The following is a 25,488-nucleotide window of genomic DNA, read 5'->3' as shown; positions in this document are numbered from 1 at the left end:
CAAATTGGGGAGATGTGAAACCAACAATTTAATGAGACATCTGAACCTCCTTGCAAAAGAGTAGCAAGATAAACCCCAATCCAGTAGATGGAAAGAAATAATTGAAATTAAATCAGAATTAAATAAATTATAACCAAAAAAGTATACATACATTTATAGAATCAACAAAACAAATAGTTGGTTCTTTTGAAAAAAATTAACAAAATTGACAGAACCTTTGCAAATCTTATCAGAAAAAGAAGAGAACTCAGCCAAATACATAAACTCAGAGATGAGAATGGAAACATCACTACAGAAGCAACCAAGATTCAGAACATTATAAGGGAATATTTCTGAAACCTTTATGCTAATAAGTTTGAGATTTTGGCAGAAATAAACCTATTCCTAATAAACATCGACATACCCAAACTAAACCAAGATGAATTAAACCATCTTAACAGGCACATATCAAGCATTGAAATAGAAACAGCAATAAGAGACCTCCCATCCAAGAAAATCCCAGGACTGAATGGATTTCCAGAGGAATTCTAAAAGGCCTTCAAAGGAATACTCACACCAATACCCCTTCAATTTTTCAATGAATATGAAGAGACAGTATTCTACCACTCTTTCTATAAAGCCATCATAAGTCTTATCCCAAAACAGGCAGGAACTCATCAAAGAAAGAAAACTATGGTCCCATGTTTTTGATGAACATCGATGCAAAATTTCTCAACAAAATTTTGCTCAATCAACATCAACAATTCATTTAAAAAGTTATACACCACTCTTAATCAGGATTGATTTCAGGGAAGCATAGCTAGTTCCATATACGCAAATCAATTAATGTAATTCATCACATCAACAAGACCAATAATTAGAATCACATGGTTATCTAAATCGATCCAGAAATAGCATTTGACAAGATCCAAACCCCTTTATGTTGAAGGCTCTGGAAAAATTAGGAATCCATGGAACCTTCCTCAAAACAATAAAGGCTCATTTTTGTACTGAATGGTGAAAAATTGAAGTCATTTCCTCTAAATTCAGGAAGGAGCCAAGGATTCCCACTTTCTCCACTTTTCTTCAATTTAATACTAGATTGCAGAGCTACAGCAATAAGACAAGATGCAAATATAAAGGGGATTCAAATAGTATAAAATGAAGTAAAACTCCCCCTCTTTTCAGAGGACATTATCTTATTTTTAAAAAATCCTATGGATTCCACTCCCAAATTACTCACGCTGATTCAAAACTTTGGCAGAGTAGCAGGTTATAAAATTAACCTTCAAAATATCAATGAGTTTTCTGTATGCCAACAATGAGAAGAGAGCATTTGAAATAAGGAAAGCAATTCCATTAGTAATAGCCCCCCAAAAATAAATATCTAGGAATTAACCAAAGAAGTGAAGGAACTCTATGATGAAAACTTTCAAACTCTGAAAAAGAAAATCAAAACAGGACTTAGAATGTGGAAAAACCTCCCATGTTCACGGGTTGGAAGGATCAACATCGTGGAAATGGCAATTCTTCCCAAAGCTATCTGCAAATTCAATGCGATAGCTATCAATATTCCAACCCCATTCTTCAAGGAAATAGGAGAAAAAAATCCAAAATTTTATACAGAACAATAAAAGACCCTGAATAGCACAAACAAGTCTTACAGATTGAACAATGCTTGAGGAATACCAATACCAAATTTGAAACTCTACTAAAAAGACATAGTAATCAAAACAGCTTGAAACTGCCACAAGAAGAGAACTCAGGACAAATTGAATAGAATTTAAAACCCAAAAATCAACTCACAGACCTATTTGATAAGGGATCTAAATATTTGATAAATATTTGATAAGGGATCTAAACATAATATTTGATAAGGGATCTAAATAAACTATAATGAAAGGATAACCTTTTCAGTAAATGTTTCTGGAAAAAATTGGTTAATCACCTGTAGAAAACTACAGCTAGATCTTAAATATCACACTGCACCAAAATCAAATCCAAATGGATTAAAGACCTTGGAGTAAAAACAGACACTCTGAAAATGTACAGGTTGTAACAAGAGAAACCTTTGTTCTCCTTGGCCCAGACAGAAATTTTCTTATTAGAGACTCAGAAATACAACAAATCAAAGAAAATTTGGAAAATGGGATTGCATGAAGCTGCAGTGCTTCTGCAAGGCAAAGAACATACCTGGCAAGATCAATTAGAAAGCCCAAACATTGGTAAAAGATCTTCACTAGCCATACAATGGATAAGGGTCTCATATATAAAATATACTTGAAATTTTAAAAATTAATTCCTCTCTGACAGCTTTAAGGATCTTTTCCTTGTTCTGAGTTGATCCTGTGTGGATTATAATGTGGCGGTGGGATGTCCTATTCTGGTCTGGTCTATCTGGGGTTCTAAAGGCTTCTTGTATCTGGACAGTCCTATCTTTTTGCATGTTTGGGAAGTTCTCTGCTAGGATCCTGTTAAACAAATTTCCTAGACCATTAACTTCTGTTTCTAGGTGCTCCTCTACACCCATTATCCTTAGATTAGGCCTTCTGATGGTGTCTTCCAGGTGTTGGATAGATCTATCATATTTCTTGGACTTGTCTTGGATGGTTGTATGTTCTTTCTCTATAATATCTAGGCTGTCTTCAATCACTGAGATTCAATCTTCTGCATGGTCTAACCTGCTGTCAAGACTCTCTACTTTGTTTTTTATCTCTTTTCCTTCTAGTTGGTCAGCTTTGATGGCTTCAAGTTCTTTGTTGAAGCTCTGTTTTAGGTCTTGTATGAATTTCTTTACTTCCTTAATTTGGTGTTCAGTGTTTGTCCTCAAATCGCTTAGTTGATTGGTAATGGTTTCTTTGGGCTCCCATTCCTTCTGTTGGGTTCAATTCAGCATTCCCTTTGTGGTCTCCCTGACTTCCTTCAGCTCTTTGTTAATGGATTCCATGAATGCCTTTAGTGATCTTTGTGTGTTCTCTACCTGGTCTCTCAATTCCTGTATTACTCTTTGATTAGTTTCCTCCCATTCGTGGGATTCCTGCAGATCTCATTGAGGGTTCTCAGCCTGCTCACGCCATTCCTCCCTTTCTCTTTGAGTATTCTCAAGTTGTTCACGCAAATCCTGTATCAGTTTTTGAGTAGCTTCCTCACGCTTATGATATTCCTGTATAAACTTCTGGGATGCCTCCTCTCTCTCCCTATCACGCTCATACAGAGTCCTTTGTACGTTGTCAAACTTTTCATTTATCATGTTTGCCAGCAGTGTTTGTAGAGCTGTTTGGGAACTCTCCTCTGGATTATTCATTATCTGTTCTAACCCCTGATTATCAAGATTGGGAATTGAGATACCCGAATTTGCCATTTTTCTTGTGTTTTTCTGGCTTACTCTGCCCATTTGAGATGAAGATAGCACCAGTTTTGTGCTAGAACACTATCTTAAGGCAACCATCAACCAAAGTTTGCATTTGTACAGTCAATAGTCTACAGATACAATCTAGTTCAACAGATACATCTATTCGACATCAAACAACTATATGTTAAAGGGCTTCGAACCGCAGAGAAGAATTTGGAAAACCAGAAATTATTAGGGTTAGAGAGAGATGTGGGTAAAAAGTAGGAATAGATTGGTGTGGGGAGGCACAGGGAGAGTAACTATGTCCTAATCACAATGCAGGAAATAGGTTGGGTAGGATGCAAGTAGAGAGAGAGAGAAAAAGAAGAAAGGGAAAGGGGAATGAAAAGAGACCAGAAAAAAAATAGAAACGTAAAAATTAATGTTATTTTAGAGATTAAAAGACCATCTATTTATAGAGGAATATGAATTTGTTGAGAGAAAGGGAGGGACATAGAGGAGATGTTAAAAACTTTAAAAAAATGTTTAAAATATTATATAGGTATAAAGAGGTAGTACTGCTATTAATGAATTTAAGTCTCAGAGGTTTTGAATTGAATAATAAGTTTGTGGATTAAGTGTGTAAACAATGGGGGATAGGGTCTACTGGTTAACTACGGGTTTATCTGAGGATGTGCAGGGCAAGAGTTAAGTCACATAAAGAAGAACAAAGAGGAAAAGATGGAAAGGATAGGAAAGTGAGAAGAAAAGATCAGAAGTTCAGTAGAGCTAGACAAAAAACAAAAAGATAATTAAGAATGAAAGAAAAAGAGAAAGAAGATAAGAAAAGAAAGGAAAACACACATTCACGTATTCCTACAATAAAAATTATAAGAGGAGAAAGAAAAAAAAAGTTAATGGAAAACAATTATTTTTTCAGAAGAGGCAAAATTAAAGATTAATAAAAGTTTTAGAAAAGCAAAAAAAAATTTTTATATATATAAGGTAACAAAAAATGGAAAAAAAAACAAAACAAAAAAAAGAAAAAAAGAAAAGAAGAAGAAGAAAAAAAAAAGTTCTTTGATTTTTTTTTTTTTTTTGGGAGGGGTGGGAAGAGTCCTGTATCTCCCTTTTGTCTGTAACCAGAGTCTGGTTGGAGTCTCTGGTCACCTTGAGGTCCTGTGGCTTGATTGGTTTCTTAAGTCAGTTTGTTGGAACAGGCAGAAAAATGCTCTGCTTTACCCAAGATTTTGAGATCCCCCTCCCAGGTTAGTTTACTGGGAGGGTGATGTGCTTTGAGAATCACAAAAGAGGGGGATGCAGTGATGAGGCTAGGTTCTGAGTAGAGTTGAGGCCTTTCAACAAACAGTAGCTTTTCCCTGGGGCTATTTTGTGAAAAAAACTCACAGCACCCAGCCTGGAGCCATTCTCAGGGTTTCTGTTTTTCAATTGATTGAGGTGGCTGCTAGAGGGAGGGGCAGCCTCTGGCTCTGGTTACCCGGTGAGGAGAGCCACTCCAATGGCTGGCGCCTGAGCTGGGTGACTTTTCCCTGGATGGAACTGAGTCTGTGAGGTCACTTCCCCGTTAAGTTTTTGTGACCTGCTAAATGACTAGTTTTATTCCAAGGCCTGAGCTGGAGCTAGCCGCTCCTCCCAGCTTTGTCGGTATCCAAGATGGAGATCACCATTGTTGGGGGGGGAGGGGTGGCCTTCCCTCCTCTGCTCCCTGAGAAGGAGTGAGGATGTCGGGCTTCTACTCACACCGAGTCTTGGATCCTGGGTCGTCTCTGGTCTGCAAAATACAGGATGAAGTTGTCTGCTCCTTGTCGGTTCTTGCTGGTGTTGAGTAGAATCCGCTCATCCACTGCGTCTGGCTCCTTCGTCCCGGACTGTATCTCAGGTATGACCCCGCGACGGTGGTCGCCACCGCGACCCTGCCGCCACAGCGGCAGCAGCTGGCAAGCGCTCAGATGTGTCTGCTTGGCTTCCCCTCTCTTGACTAACTCTCTGTCCTGTGATGGCACGTTTGGTGTGATTCTCTGGCTTGGGACTGTTCACTGGAACTCTGAAACTGTTTTCTATGCAAGAGCTTGTTCAGATTCCAGCTTCTCCTCCGCCATCTTCCCGGAACTCCCCATCTTCCCGGAATAACAATGTGAAGTACAAAATGTCATGTCAAAACCAGCTTTACAATGTCGGTGGGGGGGAGGGGGGATATGATTGGGTGGGGGGAAAGGGGGAGGCTGGGAAGGGAGGTGAAGGGTAAACAAAGGAGGAGGCTGCAATGCTTGGTAAGAAATGTATGCATTATCCTGCCCATATAATTGTAACCCCTCTGTACAGTATGTTCTCAAATAAAATAAAATTAAATTAAAAAAAAATTAATTCCTCAACAACAATCCTCAAAGAAACAACTGCCCAATAAATAAGTGGGCTAAAGCCAGAAGAAAACCTTCTCTGTAGGGGAAATCATATTGGCAAATAGACACATGAAGATATGCTCAACCTCTCTAGCTATAAAAGAAATGAAAATCAAAGCAACATTGAGATTCCCCCTCACCCATTACAATGGCTATAATCAAGAACACTAACAACAACTGATGCTTGAGGGGATGTGGCCACAAGGGACTTCTATTGCTTTCTTGGTGCAAGTGTAATGTTGTTCAACCATTTTGGAAACTAGTATGGAGTTTCCTTTAAAGACTCCACACAGAGCCACCCTATGATCCAGCAATCCCACTTTTGGCATTTACCCACATGATCACAAAAAGACCATAGTAAAATTAAAAGTACAACTATGTTTATTGCAGCATTATTTACCATAACTAAGATATGGAACCAGCCCAGATGCCCCTCAATATGTGAATGGATCAAGAAAATGTGGTGTATATACACAATGGAATTCTGTGCCTCCATCAGAAAGAATTATATCGCTCCATTTGTTAAGGAATGGAAAAACTTGGAAAAAATTATATGAAGGGAAGTAAGCCAGGCCCAAAGTTTCCTTTATTCGCAACAACTAGTATATATGTGGCACAAGCCGCAAAGGTCAAATAAGATGATGTTAAGCGAAATGAACCCAAGACAGAGACACAGGATGTTTTTTTTTTTTTTCTTCCTTGCTATTTTTTTCTAACGTATTTTTAAGGGAGTATGTGATTTTTTTTTTGTATGTCCATGCCCCATGGTATAACCCCTGTTTTCATTGTATTTGATGCTTTTATAATTTGGGAAGGGGAAGAGAAATAACAAAATACTTAACTTAAGATACAGATTGACCCATTGCAACAATTGTATGTACAAGACTGAAATAACCAACTTTACAATCTAGGCAGGGCTAAGGATGGGGGTGAAGGTGTGTAGTTGAAGAGTTGGGAGGGACGGGATAGTAGGGGAAAAACAAAGGAGGAGGCAATAATTTTAGATAAGAATTGTACTCATTAATTGTAACCCCTGTATACAGTATTTTCACAATAAAAAATTTATTAAAAAAATACGCTATGTCAAAAATGAACTTTATAATTTAAGCAGGGGGAGGGGGAATGTAGTTCTGGAGACCGGGGAAGGGAGAGCAGGGGAAAGTTAAAGGAGGAGGTAAAAATGTTGTTAAGAAAAATACTCATTGTTTTCCTCCTGTAACTGTAACTACTCTGTACAGTATTTTCACAATAAAAAAGTTATTTTTAAAAAGATGTTAAATGAAATAAACACAAAGATAGGGATTCGAGTGGTTTTTTCTTTATTGCTATATTTTTTTAAACTATTTGTAATAAATTATGTGATTTCTTTTTTCCTTTGGTTTGTTACTCCCCCATGGTATAAGCCCTGTTTTAAATGTATTTAATTCTAGTGCAATGCATTGTGTATATACATTTACGTAATTTGGGTGAAGAAGAGAAAAAACAAGGGCATCCTTTAGCACAGGGCTAGACTTCTACAACTTCAGCCATAGCACTTCTTCTATTCTCATTTGATAGTGGAGATAAGAAGGCTTATGATGCTCCTGCCAGTATTGGCATTAAAAAAATGATACAGTGATCTCAAACCCTTCTCTTTAATGAGGAAACAGTGCCAGTATCCATCAATTGTATATGGACCTGTAGAAACATACATATATGCTCAATTTGGCTTATGTTTACTCAAATATGTATTATTTATACACAATTGACCAATGCATCGATAGGGTGATTGAAAACATATTTGAAAATATCCAAAACCGAGGGTCATCTCATATGTCTTTTTTACAAAAAAAATAGCAGAAACTATTCCTCTCCTAAAGCTTTGGAACTTATTGTAGCAGTGTCACATGAAGAAAAATAGTAATTTTCTACCCATAGTACAGTGAATCTTCAAATATTGTGAAGTTTTTGATGAAAATAAGAGCGATTTTGTAATAAATACTCCCTTTATAGAAAAGAGATAATGCATCTCCCATGTTATGTTTATAACCGTGGCATGAAAAGTAAAGTACCCAAAATGAATTCTAGGCCATATGGTAATAGAGTGGGTGTTTTAACAAAATAATTTAATATTTAAAAATACCGTTGATTTACATTTTGGCCACTAGGCAATGGGGAGGAAAAGGGAACCATTTCTAACATTTGTGAAATATGGCACACACAGTTTGACATAATTGCCCACACAAACATCTTTCCTTTGTTCTGCTTTGAATAGGGATCTAGAAACACGTGTCTATAAATAAAGTTGGACTACGCTTTTCTTACTTTCCATTACATGCTGCTGAGATATCAGAAGAAATACAAAAATCTCACTACGACATTTATGCCCACAGTCTCTCTCATATTTTCACATACATTTCCCACGATTTATTACAAAAACAATACTCAACTTTATCCATGAACTAAAGAAATTATGGAATATCAACATGTTCGAAAGAAATATTACCTCTTTACATTTCACAAAATGGTATGGGAACCTGCATGATCTGATTTTGTGATTTTTATCATAGGGACACTGCAATAACCTCTCAGGATCCACAGATTCCTCTGAAAGAGAACAAATACCTCGGAAAAATCAATATATTGGGGAACATGCAAGTTTTCAATGTTGTTTCCCATATTAACTCTACCTTAGCTCAGGAATCCCTATTTGGGGAATATAGATTCAAAATATGACAAAGGGTATTACTCTGGAATTGAAGTTATGATGTAATCTCAGTTTCTATTAGGTAGTTCTTAATTTTTATTATTAAATACATTTATTATAGTTAAAAATTATTGATTTGAGTCAAATCGAACTCAGATTTTGTTTTTATCTACTGAAAGCATACATACATTGAGTGCCCCTGATTTAAATGTTTTCTTACATTTCAATCTAGAATGTACCCATAATTTTCATTCTTTTCACTTTTCAGATTCAATCAAGACGAATCCTACTATCCTGTTCTCTCGGTTCCTGTCAATATACTTTCTGTGATTCCAAACAAGAAAAAACTGGCATGAACTAGACAATTTAAAGTAATTTCCCATAATAAATGCGTAAACATGTTTACCATTTTTCCATTTTGAAAGAGAGCTAAATATCAACAAGTCCTGCAGAAAAAAAAATTTCTCTCAGAGAAAACATGAAATACTTCAATACCCATGTCTTAAATGTGATTTCATCAGCGATATGAGAAACAACTTGATAGAACCTATTCATCTCTAACATTTTTTGTTGCTAGACAGACTTGAATTGAAATATATTGATATCTGTCTACTTCAAAAATCATGGTCACTTATACCAAGCTGTAGAAATGTATACCTTTTAACTCAAAATATTTCATATATTTCAGGCATTTTTCTTCTTCATACCAAAACAGAGGATGATGCATCCTGACAACTTTTATACGAATGTGGAAAACGTTTTCTAAATTATTGATATCTGAATTAACAAATTACAAATTACAAATTCCATTTTACAAATATCTAATATCCATTGAAAATATGCACTTATCTGAAGGAGGATTTACTGTTCTCATAGATATAGCCTGATTCATATTCAGATTATAAAATCAGTATGGAGTATTGATCAGGTAACTACTTCTTAGAGAAGATATGTATTACAAAGCAAAGGAATCATTGAGAAATGTTAGAGTCAAAGTTTGAGAAGGGTGCTGTCGTTCAATAGGGAGTAAATTTCAATAGTACAGTGTCTAGTGGCCATGAAGCAGAGCCAGAAGTCATTACACCTATGACTACTTTGACACACATAAAACTGACGGGAATAAAAGTACATTTTAAATCCCTAGAATGGAAATAGCTATTTTCTAATGGCTAAGGAAGTAATGAATTTTCATTATATTACCAATGAAATGATACTGCCTATTTGGAGAAAATTATAAGATCTACAACTCGTGTCAGCAAGAATTGTCCCAGTCACATACATGAGCTAAAAAGATGATTTCCATGTCTAAGAGGTAAAAGTATGAAAAGAGGGCAAGGAACTGTTACCTGTCTCCTTCAGTTAACTGTATTCACCAAAGAAGTCAGGATCTCTGCCTCCCCACGACAGACGATGTCCCACTAGTAGGTTTTAAACAGCAACAGCTACTCCTGTATAATGACTTCTCTGCATGGGGCCAACGTTATTGTGATGTATCTCATAAATCTCACTTCTGTTTTACCAACTGATGGAACTCAGCCATACTTCCGCATATGATAACACAAGTGCTGACTTCCGGCCTGACCTCGGAAGATAAAGTCACATTTCTCTTTGGAATGCATTGGTGGACTCCAATTCAGTATAATAGAAATGTGGGAGTATTCAGTAGAACAATAATGTGAATGGATATGTCACACGTTTAATCTACACATCCTCTACTACTTCTGTATAAATTATTCTGCCTAGACATTTGTACACTTACTATGGTCTATATAGCCACAATAAGTCATTCTTTACATAGTATTCTTTACTTGTTTAATTTCTTTATTCATCAATATGTTTATTAGGAGACAGTTTCACAAAAAGACCCTTCTAGAACTTAATCAACTTCTGCCAAAAATGTTCCTTAGCCTTCCTTGTAGATATGATTGGTATTTTTAATTCACATTTTTTATTAAAATTCATGTAATGTAAGATTAGTGTACTCTAGGATTTCTCAAAGCAAATAGTCAGAAATATTAAATGTAAACAGTAAGAGAGAGACAAGTTCACAGATAAATTTCTTCATTTATATACCATATATTTTTACTTATACAAATATAAATGTTATTAAATAGTATAAAATAAACATATAAAAGCTGTACAAAAATACTTTCGGATGTCTGGCTTTAGGAATGCCTTTGCATTTTTTAATCATCAATAATATAAACTACATGCATTTCCTGCACTATAACTTTTGATTATAGAACTTGCAACTCAAGAATCTAGTGACAGGTTCATGTAGGACACATGACATTCAGTTAGATTTTAATAAAATATGAAGTTATTATGGCAAGTTTGGTAAGATGTATTGAAGTGTTTGTGATATATGAGGTGGTACATAACGTATGTCACATTTTTAGCATTATGTACATTTCATATCATTATTTTTTATGAATACCAAGTAATTTTTTAAAAATACACCAAAGATTTTTGTTATACCCTAAGGAAACTTTGAGAATTATGAATTCTCAGTGGCAAGGTTCTTCAATAAATAACTAGTGTATATGACCAAACTATTGTAAATTGAACTATTTGATAACATGTTAATGAGGACAGGATGTTATTGGTCTACAAATTTGTCTGTTTCGAATAGCTGAACTGAAGCATTTCAGTATTTCTATAATATGGTTTAAGATAATTGAAACAAGGCCGGATTCACACCTGTAATCCTTGCTATTCAGGAGGCTGACATCTGGGGATCACGGTTCAAAGCCATCCTGGGCAGAAAAGACCGTGAGACTCTTATCTCCAATAAAGCACTAGAAAACCAGAAGTGGTGTTGTGGTTTAAGTGGTAGAGTATTCACCGTGAGCTTTAAGGTATTTATATTTGCAAGCATTTACTTCATTCCTTGCTGGATAAACTTCATTGAGGAGAAAAGTACTCTGTCCTCCGTTAGTCCTATTTCAGTGGCTGAAATATAATGCAGTTATTATTTTTTTGCTGGGAATATTTTAGCGCTGGGATATATATACTTCCCTAAGTCAAACAGACCATTGATACAATTGCCATGTCAAGTACCTTCTATGTGTTTATAAAAAGTATGATGACAGTTCTGGTGAGTTAGATGCTAAGAAGACACCAGCAGCACACTTCTATCAAAGCCTAGCACAATTCCAGTGAACGCTATAACGAAAATCATAGAAATGGAATCTTCCCTTCAGTCTTTGCGCCAGAAGGGAGCATTTCAATTGCGACACCTGGAGCGATGATGAAGGACCCGAAATCCTCAACGTGAAATGATTACATTAAGTATGGAACCAAACAGAGGAGACATTAGAAGTGACCAGTGAAAATGATATGTCTATTTGATGGAAGAGCTTCCTGTTGTCTTTGATGGGTCTTCTTATCTTTAGCAGATACATTAATGTGCACACAATTATTTTCATTCTTCCCGTTTATGTTACTACTTTTATTCTTAGAGCTAAACATTACTCAGATTCAGAATTTTTCTGAGTATCAGCTATTGTCTTTCTACAGGTTCTTTGTTATGTAGAGTTTTCTAGGTTTAATTGAAATGCCAAGACACTACTCTCTGAAGCATTTGTTTTGTATCATGGAATGATAGCACCAATCATTAAATTCTGTCCGAATATTCTATCAACTCAGGAAATTTACACTGTAGTCTTTGCTAGGATGCTCTTCCGGAATATTTCCTAGCAGTTCTTTCTTTTTTTGGGTTGCTGGGAGATATTCCGGTCATTGGGCCTGAACTCTGGGCCTGGGTGATGTCCTTTAGCTCTTCAGCTCAAGGCTAGTGCTCTACCACTTCAGCCACAGCACCACTTCCGTCTTTTTGTTTTTGCTTATGTGGTGCTGAAGAATCCAACCCAGGGCGTCATGCATGGAATCATCAGTGGTCCCATTATTTTAAAGGGATTAACCTAATCACATACCACACCTTGTAATACTATTTAAAATAAATTAGTTTTACCCTACACCATCCTACACTATTGCTCTCCTATCACCTAATTTGGATAACCACAAAGTGCTCTACCATCTGCACGGATTGTAAATATTGATGTCCACCAACACTAGAGTTCTCAAAATACAGATATAATAAAGCAATTTTATGGGAGTCAGTCTTTAGAATCTCCTACTATTGACATGTAGAATTGAACTATTCTCACAGACATGAATCATTTATATAGTTATGAAAAGATAGCTAATTATTCCACATCATCTGAAACTGTCCCTAAGAGCACTACCTTCTGTGACACTATCTTATGTTGCAAACATTTGCATATTTCACACATACTAATGGAATCAAGACTATTCTGTGTTTGAACATAGGTGAAGTTTTATCTATGACACTTCTTTTGTTATTGTACTGAAGATTAGTTATTACATCAATATGATATATTGCATATATGGCTATAATTTTTGTCAATTCATGTTAGTCTTCGCAACAGAACAAGGCATATTGCATGACACTGTGAAATGCAAGAGTTTAGGAAAACAGCAACAGAGAATGATGAATTCATATAAAATCATGAATAAACTATTTCCAAATTTAGTAAATTTTATTTTATTATTATATCACATCCTGTGATGATTTTTGAATATCTGTTGTTCCAGATAGTACATGGGTTAATAAGTGAGATGTATTTCTAAAAGTGTTACAAAAATTTGTGGAGATTATGCATTTGCCATGACATTAAATTTGAAAAAGTTTGCTAAACTATAGAACTTCTGCAATGATTCACATAACAAGAAAATGGTAAGAAATGACAATGGAGAAACATATGTAGTAGAAACACTAACATGAAAATTTGCTGGATATGAACTATAAACCTTGGAGAGGGGATTATGATTGGAAAGAGAGACATAAATGAGGAAAGGGGTAATATGTTCACCAAGAATTGTGCTCATTAGCTTTCTTATGTAACTATACACCCTCTCTACAAAATTAAAATAAAGACCTAAATCCTACAAAAGATGGGATGACTAGTGGTACATATTCCATAACAATTCCCTTTTAAACAGATGAGAATGAAAATATCTATTAGTAATCCTTTGAATACTACTGGTGCCACTAGCTCCTTGTTGGATATACAAAACAAATAGAGACCAAAAGAGTTTTAGGCTAATTAGCCAAGGGTATCTTTTAAATTCTGATATCTAGATCAACCCTGAATATCCTTGTTCGCTATTTCCACATTACAAGATGTATGTTAAGGTCGTTTGCTTAGGAAATATATAAATAGGATTTTGTCATAATCTTTTGCATAAAAACGTCTAGGCCATTTTTCATTTCCAAAACTGAGTTTTAGTAAATAAATGTGATGATTAAAATCAGACAAGTTTTATTTTTCCCTCCCATTCAATTTGAACAAGTATTTGAAAGGGCATGCTTCTCATTTGCAGGGAGCCAGAAAATCATTCTTTGTAATTGCTTCACAGCCAAAATCAAGTTTCTTTTTTTCTCACAATAAGTTAATTTATCATTCATAGAAATTGTAATGTAAGGGTAATGAATCTTCAATAAAATTACTGCAATATATGTATGCTTTGTTGTACATTAAAAATCATCTGCACTGGTTTAGAGATGATATGATTCTCTTTCACATTACATATAAAATTTAATACTAAATAAATCATTAGAAAAATTGGTATCATATAGAACTGTTATAGAGATCTATATACTCCATGCACAAGACGCACAGTGACAATTGTGAGCACTTTCAAGAAAATTTTTAGACATGAACACACTGCTGCACAGAGTTGTGACAGAATCATTCTGTAAGAGGTGATTATTGAGTAAAGTGACTCAAGTAGGTATGAAAGATTTATTTTCCAGTACTTACTCGTATTGAAGCACCTACATGAAGAGGAAACATCTGCTGAACATTTTACAACATGATTGTTCAAAACTCCATTGGAAATAGCAATACAAAAAATTCTACTCCATTGAGAAATTCATCAATTTTATAAAATACTCTGCAGCCTGTTTCAGCTTTCTTTTGTTTTCTTTTGATGCTTCTGTATGTGAATTTCGATCCTCACGTTTACTTGACAAGTTGTCTACCACTTTCCCTTAATAGGTATGTGTTCAGTCACGTCTTCAGCCTCTTTTTCTACTGGTTGTTTTCTTTCCTACTTATTTTTGAGAGGATTGTTTGCTCTACAAGCACACACCTAGAGACTACAATTTTATATTTCATGGGCATCCTTTTGTGGCTGGGATGACAGGCACAGGTCATCACTTCCAGTTTCCCTTGGTCAAGACAGTGTTTCAAGGACATTTCTGTCTGGAATGGGGTTGAACTTTGATTCTTCCATTCTATGCCTTCAAAGAAACTTGGATTATAGGTAACAGTCAGGGGTATTCAGTTATAAATTTGGGCTAACAATCTCTTCATTTCATATGCCATGTTCATCTTGAACTTTTCCAGTAGCCCAGAATCACTTAAACCCAGTATTCTCCTGCCTAATTCCCAAAAGCTGGGATTATAGGAATCACCACTATGCCTCATTTCTTATATTTTTTGTTGTTATTTTAACTTTCAACCTAACATATATTTGTAAGCCATCATCATCTGGATCTGGATCTCCTTGCTTCTCTTCTTTCTTCCTACCTATTTCCTCCCTTAATTGCATTCGTCCTTCCTTCCTTCCTTCCTTCCTTCCTTCCTTCCTTCCTTCCTTCCTTCCTTCCTTCCTTCCTGCCTGCCTGCCTTCCTTCCTTCCTTCCTTCCAACTTTTGATATACTTCAGTCTGTCCCTGAACTTGCAAGCCTCCTGCCACAGCCTGTTTCAGCTAGTGGCAAGGTAACCCATCACACACACCACAATATACAAAAAAATGTGATGTACAAATAGAGTGGCTGAGTATGATTAGCCAAGTGAAAATCCCTCTTTCAATTATATATATATATGTATATATATATATTATACATTATATATTATATATACATATATTAGATATACATATATTATATATATATATATATTATACAAAATCTGTACAGAGAGGTTACAGTTACATGAGTAAGGTAATAAGTACACTTCCTATTGTCCGTTGTTACCTCCTCTTTGTTTTTCCCCTGCAATTCCTTCCCCCCACCACTTGCACAACTCCTTCCTTCTCCCTGAAGTTGGAAAGTCCCTTTCAACATAGTGTATTGTATATCTCATTGTTACAATGGATCAATATATATCATTATTGAAGCAATTTGTTATTTAATTTCTCCTTCCCAAATTAGAAATGTGTGTGTGTGTGTGTGTGTGTGTGTATAGCACCTGCATCAAATTCACTGAAAACTGCACTTATACATCAGGAGAAGAATATACAAAAGACACAAAAAAATCACATAGTATATTATAAATCAATTAGAAAATATCAAGAAAAATATAAGCACTTTTGTCCCTCTTTTGGGGTTCATTTCTTAACATTATCCTATATTTTCATATGTACTTAGCTTTTGAGATTTTTTGCATGTCCTAGACATACTGGCTATTGAAAAAAAATGACACCATGGGACCTATGTTTCTTTGTTCCTGGCTTACTTAATTTAATAATATTTTTTCCCAAGAGTTTCCATTATCTAAGAAATAGTGCATTGCCATTCCTTCTAATGGAGGCAGAAATACATTGTGAGTATGTGTGTGTGTGTTTGTGTGTGTGTAATGTATATTATTCATATATATATTATATATATATATATATATATATCACATTTGCATGATCGATTCATTTACTTAGGGGAATCTAGGTTAGTTCCATATCTAGGTATGGTAAATAGCACTGCGATAACATAACTTTGTAAGCTTTAGTATATCATTGATTGTGCGCATTTAGTTAAATGACCAAAAGTGTGATTGCAGGGTCATAGGGGAACTCTATGTTTAATCTTTTGAGAAATCTCAATAATGTTTTCCTAAGTGGTTGTACAAGCTTACTCAAAACAATGATGCAGTAGGATATTCTTTTGGCCACATCCCCTCCCATACCTGTTGTTATTAGATTATTTTTTTGAGAATAACTTACAGAAGAGTTACAATTACATGGGCAAGATAACGGGTACATTTCTTATCAAGTATTGTTGCCTCCTTTTTGTTACCCCTTCCCATCCCTTCACATACTCCCCCATTCCCCCCATCCAATCCTCCCCCTCCACCAAAGTTGTAAAGTTTGTTTTTCGACGTAATGAGTTGTACTTCTCATTGTTGTAATGGGTCCATCTGTATCCCTAGTTAAATAATTTGTTTTTTCCCTTCCCCTCCACAAATGATACTGACATTAAATGCAGTGAAACCATATGTTATAACATGGAGGAGGGATATACAAAGCAAAATAGAAATCATCTTATATATATATTAGAAAGAATTGCATGAGAGGAAAGAAAATACAAAAAAAATTGAATATTTATCTTGGGGTTCATTCCTCTAACATCAACTTTTCTTACCTTTTCTGCTTGACTCAGTCATATACTAGTCATTGCAAATAAGGGAAAACATGGGAACTATGTTTTCTTTCAGCCTGGCTTACTTCACTTAATATAATTTTTTCAAAGTCTTTCCATTTCCTAACAAAAGGGGAAATGACATTTTTTTTCTAATGGAGGCATAGAATTCCATTGTGTATATACACTACATTTTCTTGATCCATCATCTACTGAGGGGCATCTGGTTGGATCCATACATTAACTATTGTAAATAATGCTGCAATAAAAATAGTTGTGTTGGTAGCTTTAGTATGGTCTTGTTTGTGATCATTTGGATAAATGCCCAAAAGTGGGATTGCTGGGTCATAGGGGAGCTCTATGTGGAGTCTTTTGAGAAACCTCCATACAGCTTTCCAAAGTCGTTGAACAAGTTTACACTCCCATCAACAATGTAGTAAGGTTACCTTCTAGCCACATTCCCTCCAGCATTTGTTGTTATTAGAGTTCTTAATTATAACCATTCTAATTGGGGTGAGGTGGTATCTCAATGTTGTTTTGTTTTGCATTTCCTTTATCGCTAGAGATAAAGTTAATGTGTCTACTGGCCATCCTTCTTTCCTCTTCAGAGAAGTTTTTCTTTAAATCTTTAGCCCACTTGGGCACTTGTTTCTTTGAAGGTTTGTTTTTGTGGGATTTATATTTTAAGTTCCATTATATTTTAGATAAGAGACCCTTGTATATTGTAGGGCTAGTGAAGGTCTTCTCCCAGTCCGTGGGCTATTTATCTTGCAATCCCATGCAATTTCATGCAATCTCATTTGTCCAAACTTTGTTTGATTTGTTGTATTTCTGGGTCTCTATTCAGAAAATTTCATCCTGTGTCAAGGAGACCTAGGGTTTCTCCTATTCCATCCTTTAATGTTTTCAGAGTGACTGCTTTGACCCCAAGGTCTTTGATCCATTTGGAGTTGATTCTGGTGCAAGGTGATGTATAAAGATTTAGGTTTAGTTTTCTACAAGTAGTTAACCAATTTTGCCAGCACCATTTACTGAAAAGGTTTTCTTTCTTCGATTCTATTTTTTTAGCTCCCTTATTGAAGATTAGATAGCTATAAGTTTTAGGTTCATGTCTGGGTGTTCAATTCTGTACCATTGGTCCTGAGGTCTGTTCTTGTGCCAGTAACAAGCTGTTTTGATTACTATGGCTTTATATTAGAGTTTGAAATTTGATTTTGATATTCCTCCAGCACTGTTCTTTCTGTTAAGGAACTCTTTTGCTATTCGGTGTCTTTTATTTTTCCATGTGAAGTTTTGCATTGCCTCTTCTATATCCATGAAAAACGAGTTTGGAATATTGATAGGATCACATTGAATTTGTAGATAGCCTTGGGAAGTATTGCCATTTTCACGATGTTGATCTTTCCAATCCAGGAGCATGGGAGTTTTCTCCACTTTCTAAGTTCTGTTTTGATTTCCTTTTTCTCATTTTTAAAATTTTAATCATAGAGGTCCTTCACTTCTTTGGTTAAATTAATTCCTAGGTATTTTATTTTTTGTGAGGCTATTACGCATGGAGTTGCTTGCCTAATTTCAACCACTCTTTTCTCATTGTCGGCAGATAGAAAAGCCATTGATTTTTGAGGGTTAATTTTATATCCTGCTACTTTGCCAAAGTTTTGAATCGCCTTGAGTAATTTGGGAGCTGAGTCCATGGGATTCTTTAAATACAAGATCATGTCATCTGCAAAGAGGGAGAGTTTTAATTCTTCTTTCCTATTTGGATCCCGTTTATGTTTGTATATTGTGTTATTGCTGTAGCTAGGCATTCTAATACTACATTGAAGAGCAATGTCGAGGGTGGGTATCCTTGTTTCATTACTGAGTTAAGAGGGAATGGCTTTAATTTTTCACCATTGAGTATAATGCTGGCTGTAGTTTTGTCATATACAGCCTTTACTTTATTAAGAAAGGTTCCATAGATTTCTTGGTTATAGAAATCTATGTAGGATGAGGTGGATTCTTAATTTTGTTTAGATTTATATTTCTTTTATAGTTAGAGAAGTGGAGCATTTATTCCTCTGCATACTGGACATACTTATTTCTGTTTAAGGGATTCTTCTGTTTCAGACTTCACTTATTTATTGGGCATTTCTTTCTTTGAGGATCTTCGTTGGGGTTTTAATTTTTTGAATTCTAATATATGTCATTTATTTCTGTATTTTTAAATTTGTTGTCAAAAGGCTTAATCTTTGGGATTGGACTCTATCTCTGTGCTTTTCAACTAAAGGTGGGCTACTTGAGCCACAGGGCCACTGCTGATTTTTATACTGTTTTTTGAGATGAGAATGTCATAGACTTTCCTGTCCAGGCTGGCTTTGAGCTGTGATCCTAAAATCATAGCCTCCTAAGTAGCTAGGATTAAAGGCTGAGTCACCGACGCCTGACTTTGAGAACCCTGTCCGTTGTACAGCTAGTGAAGATCTTCCAGTTAGTGGGCTTTCTATTGGTCTTTCTATGTCCTTGGCATTGCAGAAGCTCTGGAGTTTCATGTCCAAACTTTCTTTGAGGTTTTGAGTTTACTGGGTTTTTATTAAAAAACATTTCGGCCTGTGCCAAAGAGCCCTAGAGTTTCTCCTAGTTCTTACTCCAATGTTTTCAGAGTGTTTGCTTTGACTTCGAGGTCTTTGACCATTTGCAGTTGTTTCTATTGGAGGGTGAAAAATGGGCATCTATCTTTAGTTTTCTCCAGGTGATTAATCAACTTTGTCAGCACCATTTACAGAAGAGACTGTCTTTCTTCCATTCTATTTTTTTTCTCCCTTAGGGAAATTAAGTTTGCTATGATCTGTGAGTTCATTTCTGGGTCTTTAGGACTATTGTATTGGCCAGAGGTTGGTTCTTTTTTTTAATTTTAATTTTAATTTTTTGTAAACATACAGTACAGAGGGGTTACAATTACAATGGCAAGATAATGAGTACATTTCTTATCAAGCATTGCAGCCTCCTCTTCCCTGCCCTCCCCTCCCGCCCACCTACCCAATCTCCCCCCGCACCAAAGTTGTAAAGTTCATATTCAACATGACAACTTGTACTTCTCATAGTTGCAACGGGTCCGCTTCTATCCTTAAACGACTTGTTTTTCCCCATCTCCTCCACAAATTATACTGACATTAAATATAGTGAAAGCCGGGGTTATACTGTGAGGGAGGAACATACAAAGCAACGAAGAAATAATCTTATAAATGCGTTAGAAACAAATGCATGAAAGAAAAAAACATTTAAATATATATCTAAGGGTTCATTTTCCTACCATCACATTAGCTGATCTTTCCTGCTTGACTCATACATATTCTAGATATTGCAAATAAGGGAAACCAGGGGACCTATGTTTTTTTGGGCTTGGCTTACTTCACTTAATATAATTTTTTCCAAGCCTTTCCATTTCCTAACAAATGGGGAAATGTCATTCTTTCTGATGGAGGCATAGAATTACATTATGTATATATACCACATTTTACAGAAGAGACTGCCTTTCTTCCATTCTATTTTTTTCTCCCTTAGGGAAATTTAGTTGGCTATAGATCTGTGAGTTCATTTCTGGGTCTTTAGGTCTATTGTATTTGCCCGAGGTTGGTTCTTGTGCCAGTACCACGCTGTTTTCATTATTATGGCATTGTGGTAAAGTTTGAAATTTGGTGTTATTATTCCTCTAGCACTGTTGTTTCTTCTAAGGAGTGATTTTGCTCATCAGATTCTTTTATTATTCCATATGAATTTTTGGGTTGGTTCTTCTATTTCATTGAAGAATGAAGTGAAGTTGAAACATTGACCAGTATTGCATTTAACTTGTAGCTAGCCTTTGAGAGTATTGTCATTTCACATTAACCTTCACAATCCTGGGACATGGGAGGCTTTTTTCCACTTCCTTACTTCTGTTTAATTTTCCTTTTCAGTTTTTAAAGTTTTCATCGTAGAGATCATTCACTTCTTCATTTAACTTAACACCTAGGTGCTTTATTTTTATGGAGCTCCTCAAAAGGAGTTTTTTTTTACGCTGATTTCAGCTTGACTCTTCTCATTGTTTGCATATGGAAAGGTCATTGATTTTGAGGGTTAATTTTGTATCCTGCTACTTTGCCTAAATTTCTGATCAGCTCAAGTAATTTCTAAGTTGATACTAGAGAATTCTTTAAATACAAGATCATGTCATCTGGAAAGAATGAGAGTGTTTCCTCATTTTTCCCTGTATAGATCCCTTTTATATTTGCATCTTTCTATGCCTTGTAATTAAAGAGACGTGGAGGACATCCTTGTCTCATTTCTGAGTTTTCAGGAAATGACTATCTTTTTGTTATTAAGTATAATCATCGCTGGAGGTGATCATACACAGGCTTTATTATACTGAGGAATGTTCAATGAATTCCTAGTTTTTCCAGAACTTTCATCATAAAGAAGTGTTGGACTGTGTCAAATGCTTTTCTGCATCCATTGACATAATCCATTTTTTCTTATCTTTTCTCTTGTTATTGTGATGTATTACATTAATTGCTTTGCATATATGGAACCAGCTTTGGATCCCTGAAATTAATCCTGTTGATAGTGGCGTATCATTCTTCGGTGAATTGTAGAAGCCGATTGTCCAAAATTTTGTTGAGGAATTTGTCACCAATAGACATCAAAGTAATGGTTCTATATTTCTCTTTCTTTGACGAGTCGGTGCCTGGTTTAGGGATGAGGGTTTTGATTTTTTCATAGAGTTTGGCACTGAACTTTCACTTTCAATTTCATTGAACAGTGAGAATATTCATGTGAGCTCTATTTTGAAGCCATTGTAAATTCATATGGTCCAGTGCTGTCCTTGGGTGGGAGGACTGTTATTGCTCTTTCTATTTCAATGCTTGTTATGAGTCGATTATGTTGGTTTAAATAAACTTGTTGAGTTGGATCAGGTCAATATTCCTTACAAATGTGTTCATTTCTTCCAGATTCCCAAACTTATTAGCATAAAGTTATAAGAAGTATTTCCTTATAATGTTCTGAATCTTGGTTCTTTAGGTGTTGATGTTTCCATTTTCATCTCTGAATTTGTTTGTATGACTGTATTCTCTTCTGTTTCTGATAAGATTTGTTGAGGGTCTCAATTTTGTTAATTTTTTCAAAGAACCAACTCTTTGCTGTCTTGATCCTTTCTAGGGTATTTTTGGACTTGAATTCAATTAATTCTAATTAAATTTTAATAATTTCTTTCCATCGAGTGGATTGGGGTTTAGCTTGTTGCTCTTTTTCAAAATGCTTTATGTGCCTGGTTAAATTGTTGATTTCAGGTCTCTCCAGTTTGTTGATGTAGCAACTCACAGCTATAAACTTGCTTCTGACTAATGCCTTTGATGTATCCCAGAGGACCTTATGATTTTTGTGTTCATTTTTGTTAAATATCCTGAATATTTGAATTTCCTTTCTTATCTCTACCATGACCCACTTGTGGTTCAACAGTGTGTTGTTCTGCTTCCATGTGTTACACTATTTTCTTTGGAGGTATTTGGTGTTGAATTCTAATTTTGTTCCCTTGTGGTCGGAGAGAATGCAGGGCATAAATTCAATGTTTCTGAATTTGAACAAATTTGCTTTTTGACCTAAAATGTGGGCTATTATTGAGCATGTTCAATGTGCTGCTGAGAAGAATGTGTATTCTGGTGCTGCTTGGTGAATTATGTGGTAGATGTGTATTGTCTATTTGATCTATGCAGTTGTGTAGATATGAGGTTTCTCAGTTGACTTTTTGCTGAGATGATCTATCCATTAGGGATTGTCACTTGTTAAATTCTCCAGGAATTAATGTCTTTGGATCTATATGAGACTTGAGGGAAAGTAGAGTTTCTCAGATGAATTTGGGTGCTCTGTTTTGTTGGTGAAGAGATATTAAGAATTGTTATATCCCTGTGAAGGGTTGATTCATTAATTCTTTGTCACTTCTTGCTTATTTTAATTTGAAATCTATTTTATCTGCTATTTAGTATTGCAACTCTGTCCTTTTTATTCCAGTCTTTTACTTTCTGAATACGTTTGTTTTTGTGAAAGGGAGTGTCTCTTGAAGGCAAGAGATAGAAGCTTCTTGTTTTTTTCTAACTGGACAATCAATGTTTCTTACTTGGACAGTTCAGTCCACTAATATTGAGAATCAGAACTGGGAGGTTTTTGGTAGTTCCTGTCATGTTATTCATTGTCTTCTGACCTGTGCCAACTGGGGTCTTCTTATGATTTTTAGATTCTCTCTTTCGAAGCTATTTCATTCCTTTATCATGTTCTTATTGGATTTCTAGATGTGGTATATTTCAAGTATCGTTTGTAGGCCTGGATTGGTAGAGATATATTGTTTGAATGTTGGGAAGATAGTTTATTTGACCTTTTCTTTGAAGGAGACTTAGTTGGATCCAGTATTCCGGTTTCATAGTTGTTTTTTTGTAGGACATTTCATATATCATTCCAGACTCTTATTGCTTTAACTAACTCTGGCTAGAAATCTGAAGTTATTCTGATTGATTTCCCTTTATAGTGAATGATCTTTATTCTGTAACAGCTTTAAGGATCCTTTCCTGGGTCTCATTTGATCCTGTGCATAGTAAAATGTGCTATGAGGATGTCCTCTTCTGGACCAGACTCCACTGTGGTTCTAAAACTTCTTATATTAGAATGGCCGTATCTTTTAACAAATTTGGAAAGTTCACTGTAAAAGTCCTGTTAAATAAACTTCCTAGACCTTTCACTTCTGTTTATAAACATTTGTTTACACACATAAGCCATAAATAAGACCCTTTGATGCTGCCTTCTCAATATGAAATAGATCTATCACTTTTCTTGGATTTGTCTTGAATAGCTGTCTTTTCTTAGTAATGGCTAACTCTTTCAATCCCAGAAATCCAGTCTTTTGCATTAGCTAACCTACAGAAAAGGCTTTTTCTTTTTCTTTATATTTTTTAATTTTCTTTCCTTGTAAACGTTCAGATTCTGTCATTTGATTTCTTTGCTGGAGCATTGTTTAAGCTTTTTTTAATTCCTTGATTTGAGTTTTAGTGTTCTATCTCCAATTCCTTAGTTCAGTTCTTATAGTTTCATTGGACTTCCTTTCCTTCCATTGGACAGCATTCAGCATTCCCTTTGTGGCCTCTATGGATTTCCCTTGCCTTGTTTGTGGATTCCAGGAATGCCTCAATTAATCTTTGCTTATTCTCATCCTTCTCATAGAATTCCTGTATTTATCTGAAATTCATTTATTAATATTTAGGTAGACATCCCGCTCCCATAATTCCTGTAATAATCTTTGGGTAAGCCCATTATGCTCAGACACGGTCCAAGCTTTCATTCCTTTCATTCAGCATGCTTACCAGTAGTGTTTGTAGAGCATTGTTGGAACTGTTGTCTGGATTACTCATTTACACTTCTGTTGCTGATTATCATGAGGGAAGTTGAGTTCCAGGATGATATTTTTCTTGTGTCACCCTGACTCGTTCTTCAACTTTGGGTATGAAAAGAAAATCAATTCGGTGATAGTACACTATTTTAAGGCAAGTATCAACCATAGACCTGTAGTTGCCCAGATTTTTTGATGCAGTCAATGTTAGTACACATATAATCTAGTTCAACACATAAAATCTAGTTCAACAAAAAGCAAGCAATCAAACAAACAAACCTGAATAAATTATCTAACCAAGTCAAAGAACGAATCAACAGATCAGAAATTAATAGGTATAAAGAGAATTGTGGTGAGAAAGTAAGATTAGAGGAATGCGGGAGGGGAAAGGAGTGAGGGATTCAGAGAGCAGAAAGTATATAAGGAAAGGAACAGTAAAAGAAAAAAAGGAAACGAAAAATAAAAAATAATAAGAATGAGACAGCTAAAAATTATATAAATATAAAGAAATAATCGTACAATGAAAAAAGTTAAATCAGTTTGTGATTTGAGGGATTTATATCTGAATTAAGGATGAACACAATAAAGGACAAGACCTAATAATAGAAGTTGCATATATACCTACAGATGAATACAAAAGCAACTAAGTGCTGTAAAAAAAAAAAAAAAACACAAAAAGACTAGAAGAGAAAAATATGGAAATAATTTTTAGAACACACACCTAAAATAAAAATGATGAAAAGAAAAAAAAGAAAACAATATTTTTTTTTAAATTAGGTAGAAAGGAGTTACTGGATTTTTTCAGTGTGCGGGGTAAAATGTTTGTACCCTGTGTTTGTAACCAGTCTCTTGGTGGAGTCTCTGTTTTCCTGTTCTGTTTGAAAGTCTCTTGGCTTGACTGGTTTCTTAAATTAGTTTGAGCATACACAAAGAAGCTCTGCCTTCTCAGAGACTTTATGACCCTCCTTTGAGAGTAGTTAAATGGGAGGTAAATCTGCTTTGATCATCACAAAAGAGGGACATTCCTGTTTCCTCTATCTTGGAGTTGCTCTGGTGGGGCTAAGTTGTGGGTAGGGTTGAGACCTTTCAACAGTCAGTAGGTTTTCCGTGAGGGTCTAGCTCCTGAGACACTCACACAGCCCAGGTTGGAGCCATCCCCAGGATTTTTGTTTCCTGAGTTTCAATTACCTCTCTTGTATGCCTTCTGCTACCGAGTCTGTTGCGTATGCTGCAAGGCA

The sequence above is a fragment of the Dipodomys spectabilis genome, unplaced genomic scaffold, assembly GCF_019054845.1.
Source record: "Dipodomys spectabilis isolate Male_0828 unplaced genomic scaffold, ASM1905484v1 ptg000533l, whole genome shotgun sequence".
In the NCBI taxonomy this organism is placed as follows: Eukaryota; Metazoa; Chordata; class Mammalia; order Rodentia; family Heteromyidae; genus Dipodomys; species Dipodomys spectabilis.
Note: the sequence above shows the minus strand (reverse complement) of the source record.